Source organism: Cynocephalus volans, chromosome X (genome assembly GCF_027409185.1).
Source record: "Cynocephalus volans isolate mCynVol1 chromosome X, mCynVol1.pri, whole genome shotgun sequence".
NCBI lineage: Eukaryota > Metazoa > Chordata > Mammalia > Dermoptera > Cynocephalidae > Cynocephalus > Cynocephalus volans.
Genome location: NC_084478.1, coordinates 15,567,600 through 15,575,099, shown reverse-complemented (window position 1 = coordinate 15,575,099; position 7,500 = coordinate 15,567,600).

Here is a 7,500-nt window from a genome sequence, read left to right as displayed (position 1 = left end):
ATTGAACTGGCTCATGCAATTATGGAGGCTAAGAAGTCCTGAGTGTGTGTGTGTGTGTGTTATTATATGGAACTGGCTCATACAATTATGGAGGCAAAGAAGTCCTGAGAGTGTGTGTGTGTGTATGTGTGTGTGTGTGTGTTTTTATATGGAACTGGCACATGCAATTATGGAGGCTAAGAAGTCCTGAGTGTGTGTGTGTGTGTGTGTGTGTGTGTGTGTTATTATATGGAACTGGCTCATGCAATTATGAAGGCTAAGAAGTCCTGAGTGTGTGTGTGTGTGTGTGTGTGTGCGCGTTATTATATGGAACTGGCTCATGCAATTATGGAGGCTAAGAAGTCCTGAGTGTGTCTGTGTGTGTGTGTGTGTGTGTTATTATATGGAACTGGCTCATGCAATTATGGAGTCTAAGAAGTCCTGAGGGTATGTGTGTGTGTGTTTGTTTGTGTGTTATTATAGGGAACTGGCTCATGCAATTATGGAGGCTAAGAAGTCCTGAGTGTGTGTGTGTGTGTGTGTGTGTGTTATTATTTGGAACTGGCTCATGCAATTATGGAGGCTAAGAAGTCCTGAGTGTGTGTGTGTGTGTGTTATTATATGGAACTGGCTCATGCAATTATGGAGGCTAAGAAGTCCTGAGTGTGTGTGTGTGTGTGTGTGTGTGTGTGTTATTATATGGAACTGGCTCATGCAATTATGGAGGCTATGAAGTCCTGTGAGTGTGTGTGTGTGTGTGTGTGTGTGTGTTATTATATTGAACCGGCTCATGCAATTATGGAGGCTAAGAAGTCCTGAGTGTGTGTGTGTGTGTGTGTTATTATATGGAACTGGCTCATACAATTATGGAGGCTAAGAAGTCCTGAGAGTGTGTGTGTGTGTGTATGTGTGTGTGTGTGTGTTATTATATTGAACCGGCTCATGCAATTATGGAGGCTAAGAAGTCCTGAGTGTGTGTGTGTGTGTGTTATTATATGGAACTGGCTCATGCAATTATGGAGGCTAAGAAGTCCTGAGTGTGTGTGTGTGTGTGTGTGTGTGTGTGTGTGTGTGTGCGTTATTATATGGAACTGGCTCATGCAATTATGGAGGCTAAGAAGTCCTGAGTGTGTCTGTGTGTGTGTCTGTGTGTGTGTGTTATTATATGGAACTGGCTCATGCAATTATGGAGGCTAAGAAGTCCTGAGTGTGTGTGTGTGTGTGTGTGTGTGTGTGTGTGTGTTATTATATGGAACTGGCTCATGCAATTATGGAGGCTAAGAAGTCCTGAGGGTATGTGTGTGTGTGTGTGTGTTATTGTATGGAATTGGCTCATGCAATTATGGAGGCTAAGAATTCCTGAGTGTGTGTGTGTGTGTGTGTGTGTGTGTTATTATAGGGAACTGGCTCATGCAATTATGGAGGCTAAGAAGTCCTGAGTGTGTGTGTGTCTGTGTGTGTGTGTGTTTGTGTGTGTTATTATATGGAACTGGCTCATGTAATTTTGGAGGCTAAGAAGTCCTGATTGTGTGTGTGTGTGTGTGTGTGTGTGTGTGTGTTATTATATGGAACTGGCTCATGCAATTATGGAGGCTAAGAAGTCCTGAGTCTGTGTGTGTGTGTGTGTGTGTGTGTGTGTTTGTAATTATATGGAACTGGCTCATGCAATTATGGAGGCTAAGAAGTCCTGAGTGTGTGTGTGTGTGTGTGTGTGTGTTATTATAGGGAACTGGCTCATGCAATTATGGAGGCTAAGAAGTCCTGAGTGTGTGTGTGTGTGTGTGTGTGTGTGTTATTATATGGAACTGGCTCATGCAATTATGGAGGCTAAGAAGTCCTGAGTGTGTGTGTGTGTGTGTGTGTGTGTGTGTGTTTTATTATATGGAACTGGCTCATGCAATTATGGACGCTACGAAGTTCTGAGTGTGTGTGTGTGTGTGTGTTATTATATGCAACTGGCTCATGCAATAATGGAGGCTAAGAAGTCCTGAGTGTGTGTGTGTGTGTGTGTGTGTGTGTGTGTGTGTGTGTGTTATTATATGGAACTGGCTCATGCAATTATGGAGGCTAAGAAGTCCTGAGTGTGTGTGTGTGTGTGTGTGTTATTATATGGAAGGGGCTCATGCAATTATGGAGGCTAAGAAGTCCTGAGTGAGTTTGTGTGTGTGTGTGTTTGAGTGTGTGTGTGTGTTATTATATGGAACTGGCTCATGCAATTATGGAGGCTAAGAAGTCCTGAGTGTGTTTGTGTGTGTGTGTGTTTGAGTGTGTGTGTGCGTTATTATAAGGAACTGGCTCATGCAATTATGGAGGCTAAGAAGTCCTGAGTGTGTCTGTGTGTGTGTGTGTGTGTGTGTGTGTGTGTTATTGTATGGAACTGGCTCATGCAACTATGGAGGCTAAGAAGTCCTGAGTGTGTGTGTGTGGGTGTGTGTGTTATTATATGGAAGGGGCTCATGCAATTATGGAGGCTAAGAAGTCCTGAGTGTGTTTGTGTGTGTGTGTGTTTGTGTGTGTGTGTGTGTTATTATATGGAACTGGCTCATGCAATTATGGAGGCTAAGAAGTCCTGAGTGTGTGTGTGTGTGTGTGTGTGTGTTATAATATTGAACTGGCTCATGCAATTATGGAGGCTAAGAAGTCCTGAGTGTGTGTGTGTGTGTGTGTGTGTTATTATATGGAACTGGCTCGTGCAATTATGGTGGCTAAGAAGTCCTGAGTGTGTGTGTGTGTGTGTGTGTGTGTGTGTTATTATATGGAAGGGGCTCATGCAATTATGGAGGCTAAGAAGTCCTGAGTGTGTGTGTTTTTGTGTGTGTGTGTGTGTTATTATATGGAACTGGCTCATGCAATTATGGAGGCTAAGAAGTCCTGAGTGTGTGTGTGTGTGTGTGTGTTATTATATGGAACTGGCTCATGCAATTATGGAGGCTAAGAAGTCCTGAGTGTGTGTGTGTGTGTGTGTGTGTGTGTGTGTATGTCTTATTACATGGAACTGGCTCATGCAATTATGGAGACTAAGAAGTCCTGAGTGTGTGTGTGTGTGTGTGTGTGTGTGTATGTCTTATTATATGGAACTGGCTCATGCAATTATGGAGGCTGAGAAGTCTTGAGTGTGTGTGTGTGTGTGTGTGTGTGTGTGTGTTTGTTATTATATGGAACTGGCTCATGCAATTATGGAGGCTTAGAAGTCCTGAGTGTGTGTGTGTGTGTTTGTGGGTGTGTGTTTGTGTGTGTGTGTTATTATATGGAACTGGCTCATGCAATTATGGAGGCTAAGAAGTCCTGAGTGTGTGTGTCTGTGTCTGTATGTGTGTGTGTGTGTGTTATTATATGGAACTGGCTCATGCAATTATGGAGGCTAAGAAGTCCTGAGTGTGTGTGTCTGTGTCTATATGTGTGTGTGTGTGTGTTATTATATGGAACTGGCGCATGCAATTATGGAGGCTAAGAAGTCCTGAGTGTGTGTGTCTGTGTCTATATGTGTGTGTGTGTGTGTTATTATATGGAACTGGCTCATGCAATTATGGAGGCTAAGAAGTCCTGAGTGTGTGTGTGTGAGTGTGTGTGTGTGTCTGTTATTATATGGAACTGGCTCATGCAATTATGGAGGCTAAGAAGTCCTGAGAGTGTGTGTGTGTGTGTGTGTGTGTGTGTGTGTTATTATATGGAACTGGCTCATGCAATTATGGAGGCTAAGAAGTCCTGAGAGTGTGTGTGTGTGTATGTGTGTGTGTGCGTGTTATTATATGGAACTGGCACATGCAATTATGGAGGCTAAGAAGTCCTGAGTGTGTGTGAGTGTGTGTGTGTGTCTGTGTGTGTGTGTGTTATTATATGGAACTGGCTAATGCAATTATGGAGGCTAAGAAGTCCTGAGTGTGTATGTGTGTGTGTGTGTGTGTGTGTGTGCGTTATTATAAGGAACTGGCTCATGCAACTATGGAGGCTAAGAAGTCCTGAGTGTGTCTCTGTGTGTGTGTGTGTGTGTGTTATTATATGGAACTGCCTCATGCAATTATGGAGGCTAAGAAGTCCTGAGTGTGTGTGTGTTTGTGTGTGTGTGTGTGTTATTATATGGAACTGGCTCATGCAATTATGGGGGCTAAGAAGTCCTGAGAGTGTGTGTGTGTGTGTGTGTGTGTGTGTTATTATATGGAACTGGCTCATGCAATTATGGAGGCTAAGAAGTCCTGAGGGTATGTGTGTGTGTGTGTGTTATTATATGGAAGGGGCTCATGCAATTATGGAGGCTAAGAAGTCCTGAGTGTGTGTGTTTGTGTGTGTGTGTTATTATATGGAACTGGCTCATGCAATTATGGAGGCTAAGAAGTCCTGAGTGTGTGTGTGTGTGTGTGTGTGTGTGTGTGTGTGTGTGTTATTATATGGAACTGGCTCATGCAATTATGGAGGCTAAGAAGTCCTGAGTGTGTGTGTGTGTGTGTGTGTTATTATATGGAACTGGCTCATGCAATTATGGAGGCTAAGAAGTCCTGAGTGTGTGTGTGTGTGTGTGTGTGTGTGTGTGTGTGTGCGCGCGCGTTATTATATGGAACTGGCTCATGCAATTATGGAGGCTAAGATGTCCTGAGTGTGTCTGTCTGTGTGTGTGTGTGTGTGTGTGTGTGTGTTATTATATGGAACTGGCTCATGCAATTATGGAGGCTAAGAAGTCCTGAGTGTGTGTGTGTGTGTGTGTGTGTGTTTGTCTGTTATTATATGGAACTGGCTCATGCAATTATGGAGGCTAAGAAGTCCTGAGGGTGCGTGTGTGTGTGTGTGTGTTATTATATGGAACTGGCTCATGCAATTCTGGAGGCTAAGAAGTCCTGAGTGTGTGTGTGTGTGTGTGTGTGTGTGTGTGTGTGTGTGTGTTATTATATGGAACTGGCTCATGCAATTATGGAGGCTAAGAAGTCCTGAGTGTGTGTGTGTGGGTGTGTGTGTTATTATATGGAAGGGGCTCATGCAATTATGGAGGCTAAGAAGTCCTGAGTGTGTTTGTGTGTGTGTGTGTTTGTGTGTGTGTGTGTGTTATTATATGGAAGTGGCTCATGCAATTATGGAGGCAAAGAATTCCTGAGAGTGTGTGTGTGTGTATGTGTGTGTGTGTGTGTTTTTATATGGAACTGGCACATGCAATTATGGAGGCTAAGAAGTCCTGAGTGTGTGTGTGTGTGTGTGTGTGTGTGTGTGTGTGTGTTATTATATGGAACTGGCTCATGCAATTATGAAGGCTAAGAAGTCCTGAGTGTGTGTGTGTGTGTGTGTGTGTGTGCGCGTTATTATATGGAACTGGCTCATGCAATTATGGAGGCTAAGAAGTCCTGAGTGTGTCTGTGTGTGTGTGTGTGTGTTATTATATGGAACTGGCTCATGCAATTATGGAGTCTAAGAAGTCCTGAGGGTATGTGTGTGTGTGTGTGTTTGTGTGTTATTATAGGGAACTGGCTCATGCAATTATGGAGGCTAAGAAGTCCTGAGTGTGTGTGTGTGTGTGTGTGTGTGTTATTATTTGGAACTGGCTCATGCAATTATGGAGGCTAAGAAGTCCTGAGTGTGTGTGTGTGTGTGTTATTATATGGAACTGGCTCATGCAATTATGGAGGCTAAGAAGTCCTGAGTGTGTGTGTGTGTGTGTGTGTGTGTGTGTGTTATTATATGGAACTGGCTCATGCAATTATGGAGGCTATGAAGTCCTGTGAGTGTGTGTGTGTGTGTGTGTGTGTGTGTGTTATTATATTGAACCGGCTCATGCAATTATGGAGGCTAAGAAGTCCTGAGTGTGTGTGTGTGTGTGTTATTATATGGAACTGGCTCATACAATTATGGAGGCTAAGAAGTCCTGAGAGTGTGTGTGTGTGTGTATGTGTGTGTGTGTGTGTTATTATATGGAACTGGCACATGCAATTATGGAGGCTAAGAAGTCCTGAGTGTGTGTGTGTGTGTGTGTTATTATATGGAACTGGCTCGTGCAATTATGGTGGCTAAGAAGTCCTGAGTGTGTGTGTGTGTGTGTGTGTGTGTGTGTGTGTGTGTTATTATATGGAAGGGGCTCATGCAATTATGGAGGCTAAGAAGTCCTGAGTGTGTGTGTTTTTGTGTGTGTGTGTGTGTGTTATTATATGGAACTGGCTCATGCAATTATGGAGGCTGAGAAGTCTTGAGTGTGTGTGTGTGTGTGTGTGTGTGTGTGTGTTTGTTATTATATGGAACTGGCTCATGCAATTATGGAGGCTTAGAAGTCCTGAGTGTGTGTGTGTGTGTTTGTGGGTGTGTGTTTGTGTGTGTGTGTTATTATATGGAACTGGCTCATGCAATTATGGAGGCTAAGAAGTCCTGAGTGTGTGTGTCTGTGTCTGTATGTGTGTGTGTGTGTGTGTTATTATATGGAACTGGCTCATGCAATTATGGAGGCAAAGAAGTCCTGAGTGTGTGTGTCTGTGTCTATATGTGTGTGTGTGTGTGTTATTATATGGAACTGGCGCATGCAATTATGGAGGCTAAGAAGTCCTGAGTGTGTGTGTCTGTGTCTATATGTGTGTGTGTGTGTGTTATTATATGGAACTGGCTCATGCAATTATGGAGGCTAAGAAGTCCTGAGGGTGCGTGTGTGTGTGTGTGTGTTATTATATGGAACTGGCTCATGCAATTCTGGAGGCTAAGAAGTCCTGAGTGTGTGTGTGTGTGTGTGTGTGTGTGTGTGTGTGTGTGTGTGTTATTATATGGAACTGGCTCATGCAATTATGGAGGCTAAGAAGTCCTGAGTGTGTGTGTGTGGGTGTGTGTGTTATTATATGGAAGGGGCTCATGCAATTATGGAGGCTAAGAAGTCCTGAGTGTGTTTGTGTGTGTGTGTGTTTGTGTTTGTGTGTGTGTTATTATATGGAAGTGGCTCTTGCAATTATGGAGGCTAAGAAGTCCTGAGTGAGTTTGTGTGTGTGTGTGTTTGAGTGTGTGTGTGTGTTATTATATGGAACTGGCTCATGCAATTATGGAGGCTAAGAAGTCCTGAGTGTGTTTGTGTGTGTGTGTGTTTGAGTGTGTGTGTGCGTTATTATAAGGAACTGGCTCATGCAATTATGGAGGCTAAGAAGTCCTGAGTGTGTCTGTGTGTGTGTGTGTGTGTGTGTGTGTGTGTGTGTGTTATTGTATGGAACTGGCTCATGCAACTATGGAGGCTAAGAAGTCCTGAGTGTGTGTGTGTGGGTGTGTGTGTTATTATATGGAAGGGGCTCATGCAATTATGGAGGCTAAGAAGTCCTGAGTGTGTTTGTGTGTGTGTGTGTTTGTGTGTGTGTGTGTGTTATTATATGGAACTGGCTCATGCAATTATGGAGGCTAAGAAGTCCTGAGTGTGTGTGTGTGTGTGTGTGTGTGTGTTATAATATTGAACTGGCTCATGCAATTATGGAGGCTAAGAAGTCCTGAGTGTGTGTGTGTGTGTGTGTGTGTTATTATATGGAACTGGCTCGTGCAATTATGGTGGCTAAGAAGTCCTGAGTGTGTGTGTGTGTGTGT